Raw genomic sequence first — 12,706 nt, 5'->3', positions numbered from 1 at the left:
AATGCTATATGGGACAACAACAGTCGTATCACAGACTCCCAAGGGATCCTAGAATGCTTCTCCCACTATTACCAGAAGCTTTTTACCTCAAATGAAGTAAATGATGACCACAGACATGCTAGAGAGCTCATTAAGCAATTGACCCCTTCCAAACTTAATGCTGAGGACTTTGAGTTTGCAGGGTGCCCTATCTCAAGAGAGGAAATTGCAATGGCCATCTCCTCTATGGGAAATGACAGATCCCCTAGACCAGATGGATTCCCAATGGAGTTCTATAAGAAAAACATTGGATGGATTGTAGGAGACCTCCATGACCTATATCTGGAGGCTATTTCCAAAGGAACCCTAGGCAAAGAGATCAACCAAGGGCTTATCAAGCTCATCCCTAAGGAGGGAGACAAGACTTTGATTAAGAATTGGAGACCTATCACGCTACCAAATGTATCTTATAAAATACCTACCAAAGTAGTAGCCAACATGCTGATTAGAATCCTGCCAAAAATAATCAGCCCTACCCAAACAAGCTTTGTTAAAGGCAGGTATATCCTTGAGAACTTGGTGACCTGTTGGGAATCACTTGAATGGGCAAAGGTCTCCGGCCAGAATGGGGCTATGCTCTTAATAGACTATGAGAGGCATATGATAGGATAGAATGGGGATTCATAAATTAGATGCTAGCTAGTATGGGCTTCCCGGAGTCCTTCTGCAAGATTGTTCAGACACTACTTAGTGATGCCAATGCAGTTGTTGATGTAAATGGATTAAAATATAGCAACAACACTCTCTCCAGATCAATTAGGCAGGGGTGTCCACTTGCCCCAACCCTATTTGTCTTGGATGCAGATGTTATGCACTATATTCTAAAGGACTTCAGTTTATCCCCTAGGATCAAAGGAATCTCACTCCCTAACAAAGAAGAAATCATCAATATCCATTTTGCAGATGACACAACTATTTTGTTCTCCCTGGATGAGGAAAATTTAACATACCTTCTTCACAACATTGAAATCTTCTACAAAGCCTCGGGCAGTAGAGTTGCCCTTCATAAATCTACCTTACTAGGTTGGACTGACTCCCCTCCTATCTGATTGTCTAAGTTTGACCTAAACTGGATACTATCACTAGATACCTGGGCATTCCCTTCTCTGTTTCCCTGAATTTGAAAGAAATGTGGGAATGGTTCAGAAATAAGGTGGATAAGAAGCTCACTAAATGGAATCGGAACTTCCTTTCCCTAGCAGGTCATTTTTAGGTATGTCAGAAACTATTATCCTCATATAACATATACTGCTCCTCAGCCTAGTTATTCAACAATTACCATTTCAACTACATACAAAAACAAATCAGGAACATCCTCTGGTCAAATGGGAAGGGCAGGAGGAAGCAACATGTTGTCAAATGGGATTGGTGTATCAGATCTAAGATGCAGGGAGGTATGGGCCTCAAAAACCTCAAACTCCGAGGAATTGCACTGGCTACCAAATGGATTTGTAAAGCCCTTGATGGCAAAGAACCCTAGAAAGTTCTTGTTAGAAACAATATCCAATGCTCCACCCGAAAAACAGCAAAAAAGTGGAAGACCCTACCCATGGGAGACCTGATTGCTGGGAATTTTGAGGTCTCCCCTGTGGGTTCAGAAGTCTTCAAGTCTATATGGAAGGCTTGGAACCATGTTAGAGAATACATCAGCAATAAATCATTTTAGATAAGAAGGGCTCTCTCAATTTGGCAAGGTCTATATGGTGGAATGCTTTGCACAATGGGAAACAACTAGCCTGTCTTCAAGGATGTTTTGCCCTGAAATGGCACAATCAAGGACTGGTCACATTTGAACACATTATGGAAGATGTCATTTTGATCTCTTGGGAGACTCTCAGCTCCAAATTCAACCTTCCCCTATCCCAAGCCAGAACCTACAACATCCTTAAGTCTGCACTTGCTCCCACCCTTCCCTCTCCTAACCCCTCCTCGCCCTCCCCTCTAGCCTCCCTCTACTGGATAGATGGCTCTCCCCTCCCACTAACCAAGGCCAAAATGATCTACTCTACCCTTTCTGACTCTGTGGATATTCTTGAGCACCTTAACATCACCTGGAACCTTTCCCGGGATATGAAAAAATGGCATCGCTAGCCTCTCCAGATTTTGGTCTAACCCAACTGAGCCAAAAAAGATTTTTTTTGCTTGGAGACTCCTGCTTCATAAACGGCCACTTAAGGATAACAATGGTGACCCCCTACTATGCAAACTTTGTCGTATCCCTGAATCAATATACCACATTTTTTTTTAATATCATTTTGCCAAAGAAGTCTGGAATCTATTTGGTATCTCACTTCATAACAATTGTTTTTCTGTTGAAGAGATGGTATTTGGTTATGTTAGAGGTGGCAATAAATATGCTAATCTTTTCTGGTCTGCTCTCTCCTTGGAAATTTTGTGGATCATTTGGAAATCTAGGAATCATGATGTGTTTAATGGAAAGAGTAGGAACCTCACTGAGTCTCTTAGGAGACTCATCCGCTACCTTGTTGCTATGCAGGTCACAGTGGTACTAATATTGGATGAAGACAAATTTGACAAGTGGCTAAAGAATGGAACTACCCTAGTATTCATTAGAGAGCTCTCACATGGTTTCACTTGGGATCGCATGGGAAGCAACAAGACTCATTTTGAATAGGGGCTGATGAGATTCATGCAAGAGATGGAAGCACGACAACAAAGAGAAGACTTCATTGAGTTGGAGCTGGAAGGACTACCCTCCCACCCCTTCAGAGATCAGTTTTCTAAAGGAAATGTGCTGGTTTGGTGCGCAAGAGAGCTAGGTTGGACTGCATGGCTCCCCCCCCCCCCCTTGTGGGCGACAACAATGATCTTGATTCCTCCTTTGTGTTTAGCTAGTTGTATACCTTATGTTGCATTTTGATATGTCTCTCATTTTGTGTAATTTTGTAACTCAGCTCCAATGTATATGATCTTATATCATGACTCGTGATCCACCTGATATAGCTCCTGCAATTTATGTTTTAACTCTTTAGCTGGCTGCAAGGTATCCAACCAAGACTCTCGAATTTTGTAATTTTTGTTTATATGATTCTTAATACAAAAAAAATTAATTTATTCTAACAATAAACTAAACATAAACAACATTAAATTAGTCACACTAAAAGCTAAAAATAGAACCACGCAAATTCCACCAACAAGTAACACACCAACTTCACCTTGAACCTACAACCTACAATCAAAACAATGAACAAAATACTATTCAAACTGTATACACATAAAATTGGCTATGAGCAATTAAATAAATATTTTCTATTTATTTAATAATTATTCTTCTATTAAATAGTTAATTTGAAAAAAATTAATTTATTTAATTCATTATTCTATTAATTAATTAAAACATTTTATTAATTCATTCATTTAGCCTTTCTTCTAATCAATTAAATATCTAATATTTAATTATTCTTCTATCCACTATCCTATAGTCTTCTTAATTATATAATTTCTTAAATTATTTAAATTCACCCTCATCTTCACATCTCGTTTTCTTTTGCCAACTCATCCATCATGTGGCTAAAGATATTAATATTTTTAATATTAATATATCATTATCTTCAACATTCATTTCATTCTCCAAATAATGTGTACGTACACACATTCCTCAACCTGCCTATATTCTCTCCAAGCTTCCTACATCTTTGGAGGAAGTTGAGTCCACTTGTCCTCTTATCCCTAAATCTTCTCCAACTATCCTATATTCTCTTAGTCTTCATCCTTAGTCAAGGTGAGATGAATGACACTTGCCTTCTCTTTCCACATTTTCCTCCATCATGTAGGAGTAGGAGGAACATCTTCCACCTTTCTCTCTCACATCTCAACCTCTTGCTCATAGCCATCCAAAATTGCAAGATTTGATCATGACTGTTGATCTCTGCCACCTAAGCATATGCACTCAAAAATCTATAAATAGAGGTCTCCTATGCCATTTTTTCTAATAGTATAATAGTCTAATTAGCTAATCTTACAGTCATTCTAGGAGTCTTTATCTTGCATCTCTAAGTTTGAGTTTGAAGCAAATAGCATTTTTAGAGTTTTGAGCACAAATCATTTTCATAGCATATTAGCTTAATATCATTTGCATATCATAGTATGAGTTAACTATCAGTCCATTCTTCATATGCCATCTTGGAAGCTATCAGTGTTTGTCTCATAGAAAAATCATTTGCAACAAAGAACAGTGGAGTTAGGATGCAATGACAGGTAAATAGACAATAGTGGGTTGCACTTTTTTGCCAACTTTGACAGTGCAATATTCAATTTCAAAAAAAACTTCAGATTCAGACACCTATTAATTATAAACCGTAATAAATTTATAGATGATGTTAACTAGTGATTTGTGTCATTTTGTATGTAGATTCTTAAATTATTTTTTTGATAATTTTTGGAGTCAATTTGTTTCAATTTTTCTATCTCCCTCGAAAACTAGTTTTTTTCAAAAAATAATATTTTTAAAGAGTGATACTCACTCTGTATAGCATAACTTTTTTTCTATAATAGATATGAATGTGATTCTTTCGAATTTGGTTTTGTAACATCCATATCTAGTGTTTGCAATTGGTTTTGTAGCATTATATTCAATTTTTCATATTTTATTAAGATTTGAAGTTGAGTTAACTGTAATTTTGACATATGTCCATTTGATATTACATAACTTGTTGTATATGTAACGAAAATCAATTTTATTTTTTTTGTTGGAAAGAGGACTTCAATACCTAGTGCATAAATATTTTTTAGAATTTTTTGGGTGACATTTACTATTTTTCCATAAGCATTGAACAAAGAAGTTCATGTTCAGTGAAAACCCTACATTCATAAGAAATAAAATAAAAATATATTAATGAAATTAAATATATTAAAAATTATACTATTTGGAAAGCTTATAATAAGGGATAAATACTTTAAAAAACAAAAAATTTAAATGAATTCATTTGACCCCCCAAAAGCTAATGTAAAATTGTTTTTTTATCAGCACGTGATATATGCAAAGGAGACTCCATTGCAAGTATGATTTAGAAGTAGAGAGGTTATATCCAAGAAATTTTGATCTAAGAGTCTTTTATCTAAATCTCTTAAATTAACTACTTCAAATGGGACCTCTTAAAGCTCAAATCATTATATTTTCTAAAAAATGTATGATTTCAGCAAAAATCAAGATGTACGAAAAAGTGGGAACCAACATTGTGAGTTCACCCTGTCAAGGTGTAAATCATGGAAGGTATAATCTTGTTTGTTTTTTTTAATTTCATGTTACTTCATTGGTTGAAGCTAAGTTTCTTGTAGCATTCATTTATATTTTATGATGGACTAATAAGTTTCAGGATACTTCTTTGGAGTTCAACTTTAGCCTCAACATTTTTTGCGCCCACCATCGGGCTTAGGCCTCACACAAACTTCTAATATTCTATCTTTTTCTTGCTAAAATCATTTTTAGCGCATTTGTAACCTATTTTTATGTCTCTTTGAAATAGGACAAGATTTTGTGCAGTAGGTTAGTGCTTCTATGCAGTAGGTTAACGCTTATGTGCAGTAGGTTAACACATTTAGCAATTAGGTTAGAGCTTTGGTTGAAAGAATCACGCATTTACTTCTTAGAGAAGCATTTATGTGCAGTAGGTTCACTCATTTGTCATTTAGGTTAGCACTTTTGAGTTCTCATGTAGCACATTTGCTAGATTAGCGCTTATGTTCCATTCCAAGGCAAAAATTTGAATTTTCATGATATGCTAATAAACTTTTTTGTAGGTCCGAATGTCCAAGAACTGAGAATTTAAAAAAACTACTGACATCTGTGTACAGGGTTATTTTGAAGCAAATTTCATGCATTTACACATCTAGTTAATTAGAGAGTTATTTTGGAGAGTAACATATCATATCTTGCTCATCTAGTCTAACTAGGAGGATAATCAACAACATGCAACTTGCATTTGAGTGTCTTCTTTAAAGTAGTTGCATAGAGATTTTAGACGGCTTAAAATAAACCTTTGTCTTATGTGCCTATTGAATTAGTAGGCAAGTATGCTCTCACCCTCATGTGGTGATCAGAAAACTAGACCTACTTCCTTCATGTGTAACCTTTAGAGGCCCTGTCTTCATGAATGCCTTAAAGGGGCTAGTGAGAACAGAACGTCCCAAGTGAGTACGACTAAAACCAAGTTTTCTAACTCACTATAATCAAACTGCCTTTTGAGATGAAAATATCAGGGGACAGAGCATATTTGAGTTATCTCTTTTGAGTTATTTCATATCAAGCACTTTGTAGGGCCTTGAGATCTCAATCACGCTTGCGTGACTACATCTTGTTTGGTAATTTGTTAACCTATAGGCCTTTATCACACTTGTGCGACTTCAAAAGGTATCTTTGAACAAAAGCCTTTACTAAAAAACCATTTGTATTAGCTTCCAAAATCTTTCTAATTGTTGGTACAGGAGGTCGAACCTTTGAAGCAGCTCACACACATACGGTTCTTAGTAGTAAATATGAAGTTTTCCATGGGGAGTTTTCATGGAAAATAGTGCTTGGTTGCCCTGGAGAAGTGAGTGTCGAGAGTGGAGCCAGTGGGGGCAAGCACCTAAATATCCACTTTGAATTGCATAGCCTCGGGGGAAACCCCATGTGAGATTCAACAATTATTGTCTCGGCCTACCATAAGTTTTGTGCTTGCTTGTGCACTTTTCTTTCCAAACATTGTGTCTTTTATGTCTGCAAAACATTCTCTAAATGGTCAAAACTTAAAAAATCATTATTCTAAATTAAGTCAAAAAATCTGACAAACTTGCTAGAAAATTGAAAAATATTTTTAACATAGATAGAATCATGCATTTGTTACACAGAACAACGCATGTGTTGCATAGAACAATGCTTTTGATCAATCGTACAACACTATTAAGCTCTTGAATCACACGTTTTCTCATTAAAACAATGCTTTTACACTTGAAACAATGCTTTTGTACCATAGTTTAGCGCATTTGTGTTGCAGAACCTCACTTTTATTACATAGAACAATGCGTTTGTCGCGCATGTTAGCGCTTTTAATCAATAGGTTAGCGCAAATGTTTTCTCGCATCTGTAATAGTGAGCATTTTCGCATATCAGACCAAAAATTCAATATCATTTTCCAGATACCCTTTTTCGAGTAGATTTGTCTTCAACTATCACAGGTCTTCAAACTAGTCAGATAATTAGGTTATCAATCAAATAGGCTACTTTCAAAGGTTTTCATAAGCATAAAACATCCAACAAGTTAGTGATTCAACCATCTCAAGTGCAAAAATCAACATCTTTATCAATTTCTCATCAGGATATATCAAATCATTTATCACAAAACTTGATCATATCAACCTTTGTTCATTATCTTGGATATATTGTTCCTATTTGAACTTAGGTTATATCAAAAAAAAAGATTGCACTCACATTGGAATCAAACAAACTTGTAAACCATCATATGCTTATATGACTTTTAAATATCGCCTTAAGAAAAGAAAACCTAGTTATAAGGCTACTTTGAAGAAGGCAAGATTCTTGTACATCTATCGGAAAATCTTGTTAAAACACAGGGCATTCCTACACCATTTTCGTCACTATTTATGTGGTTACAGAATGGATTTTGATGGAGAAATTTTGCAAGCATGTTCCTTTCAACAACAAGACACTTTATCATAACGCACTAAAAACGTTGGTAAAATCAACAAAGCTTATCTTCCTAAACCAATGATCACTTATTGAGTGGAATTTTAAAATATCAAAACTTGAGAATTACAAATCAATCACATGCCAGTTTGGACTTGAGTTCAATACGAACAATTCAGAAAACAACAAAAACAAATGGAAGAAGAAGATTCAATGTTTCAAGTTTTTGGATACACGGATGTTGATGAAGATGCAGTCAATAACATCATTAGAGACCTTGAACAAGATCATAAATTTGAAAAACTAATGGAAAAATTATTGGAAAAACAAAAGGAAAAGTACATCCTAATGTTGGAAAAATTAGGAGTTAAATTGCCACAAGACTTTAACATAGAAAGTTTGAAACAAGATGCAAAGACAAGTAACCATCAAAACACTGATGATCCCAATAACGAGGATGTAAATCGAGTAAATCATGAGGAAACAAGAGGAGATAAAACAAGAAAAGACCATGATGATACAATAAGAGAGTGTGGTGACAGAAGAACTTATGAGGATGCAAGGAGAACCCGTATTGATAATCCTTTGTTAACAATCGCTCAACAAATGCAAACCTTACAACAACAAATATAGGATATGCAGAATGGAACTAGTTCTAAGAAATATTGATTGGAGGACATCAGTCCATATCCTTTTGACAAGAGTTTAAACATAATACCATTCCCATAACATTGTGAAATCCCTAAATATGATAAATGTGATGGGAACCCTGATCCTCAAGATCACATTAGGGAATTTTGCATCATGAGTATGGAATTTGCACATGATGAAACTTACCTGATGCGTCTATTCCCTAGAAGCTTAAGTGGGCAATCAATGGAATGGTTCTCAAGACTACCATCTGGAATTAAATCTTTTGAAGAACTTGTGAACAAATTTATCTCACAATACTCCTAGAATATAAGAAATGAGATAACAATGCTAGATCTATGTAATGTGAAGCAAAAGAATGGTGAACTTTTCATGGTCTTTTTACAATGATGGAAATGAATGTTCAATAGATATCCAAGAGATGTACCCAAACAAGAGAAAATGGACATATTTATTGACAACCTTATCAGTGAAATGAGTTACAGACTTAAAATGTAGTGTCCTCCTTCTTTTGCTAAAATGATTGAAAATGGTCTAAAGATAGAAGATACAATGGTAAAGAAAGGAGAACTAAAATTTTACAACAATTCATACAACAACAACAGTCACAACAACAATGGCAATAGTAACAATGATAAACATAAATTTTGGTCAAAGAATAGGAATGTTACCAATGGAGGAAATGATGACAGCAATGATACCTATAGTGTCATAAAATTGCGACCCATACAATTTTAACCATATTTTGTGTCCTCACCTTGGCAATGGCATCTCCTTCCCTAACCGGGACCTATTTTTGCATTTCTAATCCTTCTCTCTTCCTCCTTCATGTCTTGTGTCTTCTTTAGACCTTGTCTGGGCCCCAAAATAGGGCAAGACAATGGCGTGGTGCCCCTATCCCCCTAGGACAGGGGTGTGGTGCCCCTGTCCCCACCCCTTAGGGTGGTCCTATGTTCGGTATGCCCGATCTCCTATACATTTCTTGTCTTTGGGGTTTGTTATTCCTCTTTGTCAGCTTTTGGTGGCTAAAAATTAATCCTTGAGGTATGTATAAAAAGGAATTCAATACCCTCATTCATGGATGTGAAGTTCTGATACTTAATATAAGTACAGATCCAATAGCCAACAAGATGAGAGGGGGGGGTGAATCATACAAACTTAATCATCCATAAAAACATTAGATTCAACCTTGGTAACATATACTTCAGTAATATAACCAAAACTGTCAAACATGCAAACTCAAAAGCATATGAACAACATAAACCTCATAACACCAGATTTAACGTGGAAACCCAAATAGGGAAAAACCACTGTGGGATTTCGGACCCACTAAGAAATATACTCTTCTAGAGTATGCTCGGTTAAAAGCAAATCCTGTTAAAGATTACAAACACATTGCTAGATGTGACCCGGTTAAGGGATTTCCCTTAGATCTATTAGGATCTTCACTTTGTTAGAAGTGACCTTGTTAAAGGATTTCAAAACACTCAATCAGAATGTCACCTTGCTTGAGGGTTTACATATAAGACTGTTAAGTCCACTTGGTTAAGAGATTTTCTGTCACTTTCACAAAATAACAGTAATAAAAATCTATCTGCAACTTCACATCTAAAATGCTAAAGCAGATTCCTATTTGTTCAATACAATCTGGACATAGAATTGATCTTGTCTATCCGTTGGGCTTCTATACTCTGTTATTCTAACAGGTCTTCAAGCTTTTGTGCTCGGTAATCACTATGTAGCATCCCTGTGCATACACTTCCCCACATCCATTGTTTATCAACAGTTTTCTATTTATAAACAATTAGATAACCGCTTAATCTCCTTGATCATATTTCCCATGATCAATCATAGCCATCAGATCATCTATCCTATCCAAGTTCAATGCATCTTTCAATCTGAAAATGTTTTACCCCACCTTGGAACTTGGATAATAGTCTTGGAACTTGTGCCAGGGTATTGCGGTTCAATCTGAGCTATAGATCATCATGTCAACTTTCCATTGCCTTAGATTCGTTAACAAACTTCTTCCATGGCTCACCAATCATTTAATCCACTCCAGCTCATCAGCTTCCTTCATTAAATACTGCATGTAAACATTTAATGCATTTTGTTATAGCTCGGTAACAACTCGGTGAATACTAAACTTCACTCGATAGACATTCCACCTTCATTAACCGATAGCGATAACCTTAGGGTTTACCGACTAGGTTCTTTGCTTGATAACATAGTATAGTATTAACCTTTACATTTTACAACATATGTATGATGTTAAAACAATCTAAAACATCATGATCTCATCATTGTCTGACTCGGTAGTAGTTGCCCATTGAATACCTTATTCATCCCCTTATTCATCATATTCCTTCCTGTGTCTTTTACGGACATCTTTATAATCTTCATATCATACTTCTCAAGATATGACAACATCATACTGAATTAGAAAATCAATTTCTTGACATCAATGACAAAATAATAATATCAAGACAGTAAAACATCTTTAATCAGTTATATCCATAATCATCAACAACCTTCTCAATATCCTTATGAAATGCCAGCAATCTTTCATTGTCTATTATAATGCTATATTGCCAACAGGATGGACGAGAGATGATAAGAGATAGAGAGCATAAGGAGAAGAGAAAAGATTTCAAGGTCATTATCAAGCATTCAAGCATTCAAGTCTTCTTCATTAATCCATTGGAGCAATATTACAACATCCATTTGCAAGCATGTGTATGTTAGGGTTTTGTCATGTTACATGTCATTTCATATAACATTTGTGGTTACATTCAAGAAGCAAAGCAATCATCATCAACAAGTTGCAGATCTACAAGGTATACATCTCCATTGTTTACATTCAAGCATTTACAATTACTTTCTTTCTAGGTTGATTCCTCAACTGGGGTTTAACTAAGGCAAACCCATATCCACAACCCCCCTTTCTTCTCTTTTCTATGTGTAGGTTGCAAGTGTACAACTGTAATTACAGGTTTGGGCTTCATTTGCAGAGATAGAAGAACCCTTTTCATTTCGTGGATTTTGTGACAGACCATGTACATTCCTGCCATGGTACTGATGACTTTTCTCCAAATTTGTAGGGTAGATCCGCGCCAGTTTAACTAGCTCAATTACAACGTGATCATGAATTGGTAGCAACTCATTTCACTCATTTCCTCTCTCTTTTCCACATAGTCAACAAGTCAACTTTCTCATTTACAAAAGAGGGTAAATCACACTTCAACCATTTGCAATCCACTCAGAATTCACATCCTTGTTTCCCTCAGATTTAGATCTAGTGGATTCAACCCCTCTTTTGAATGTAAAGTTCCTCTCCAAGTGAAAATCATCATAGTGGCTTCCTTTCTCTCTCCTAGGTGGGGAGTCACTAGGATCCAATATTCCACTTTACATTTTGGTGAACCCGACGTCTTACACGTTAATTCTGATTTCTCATTCTTAGATCTGATTAATTGCAATTTGAATTTCAAATTTTCATTTCCAAGTTTGATCTATTTGCAAATTTTAGAGGTTAATTGCATAAAAACTCTAATTTTTCATTTTGAGAAAATTAAGCTTGTGAGGTGTAAAAATTTAATTGCTTATTTCAGATCTGATTTCTATTTCAAAATTGCAAATCAATTATGTCTTTTTATTCTGAAAATTCAATGGTTAAACCATAAAACCCTAATTTTTAACATCTTTTCATTTTCAACCTTTCACTGCAAGTTTGACCGATCTAGACATCTCCAAATCAGTTGTTTTTTTTGGATTCCGCATTAAAATCATAATCTCTATCATCCCTGAAAATTTTGAAAAAAGTTGGTCAGATTGTGTGTTCCCGCCACGATCCTCGACTTTTTTCCCGAAATTTCGAGAGATGGAATTGACTATATTTTTCTGCTTAAATCCATAAAATCGGCATACTTTATCAATTTTAACACTCTCTAAGGTCAAACACAAATTCAAAATTCATCCAATTCACATCTTAAAATTAATTTTCATAGAATGGTCCTAATTTTAGATATGCTTTTCGAGTAAATTCAAATTTCACTTAAGAGACTTTTAATGGCAATTAATAAATTGGATTTACTTTCTCTTTCACATGTGATTACATTAATTTTTGCATATATTTATCATGTGTCGGATAAGAGTTTCTTCCATTTCTTGTTGCTTCTATTTCTTCATAGCACTTGGTCATATTGTGTTGTTAGGATTTCCAAATTATTAGATCTCAATGCTTTCATCTATCATTTATGTTGCATTATGGTGATGGTGTTAACAACATGCATTTCCTGTGTTAATCACCTTAAAGCTTTTGTAGATCCTAAACCTAGAGATCCTAATCTTTGTACCCCTCCAAGAGTATCT

The sequence above is a fragment of the Cryptomeria japonica genome, chromosome 9 (assembly GCF_030272615.1).
Source record: "Cryptomeria japonica chromosome 9, Sugi_1.0, whole genome shotgun sequence".
NCBI lineage: Eukaryota > Viridiplantae > Streptophyta > Pinopsida > Cupressales > Cupressaceae > Cryptomeria > Cryptomeria japonica.
The sequence above is the reverse complement of the archived record's forward strand: the minus strand, read 5'-3'. Positions refer to the sequence as shown.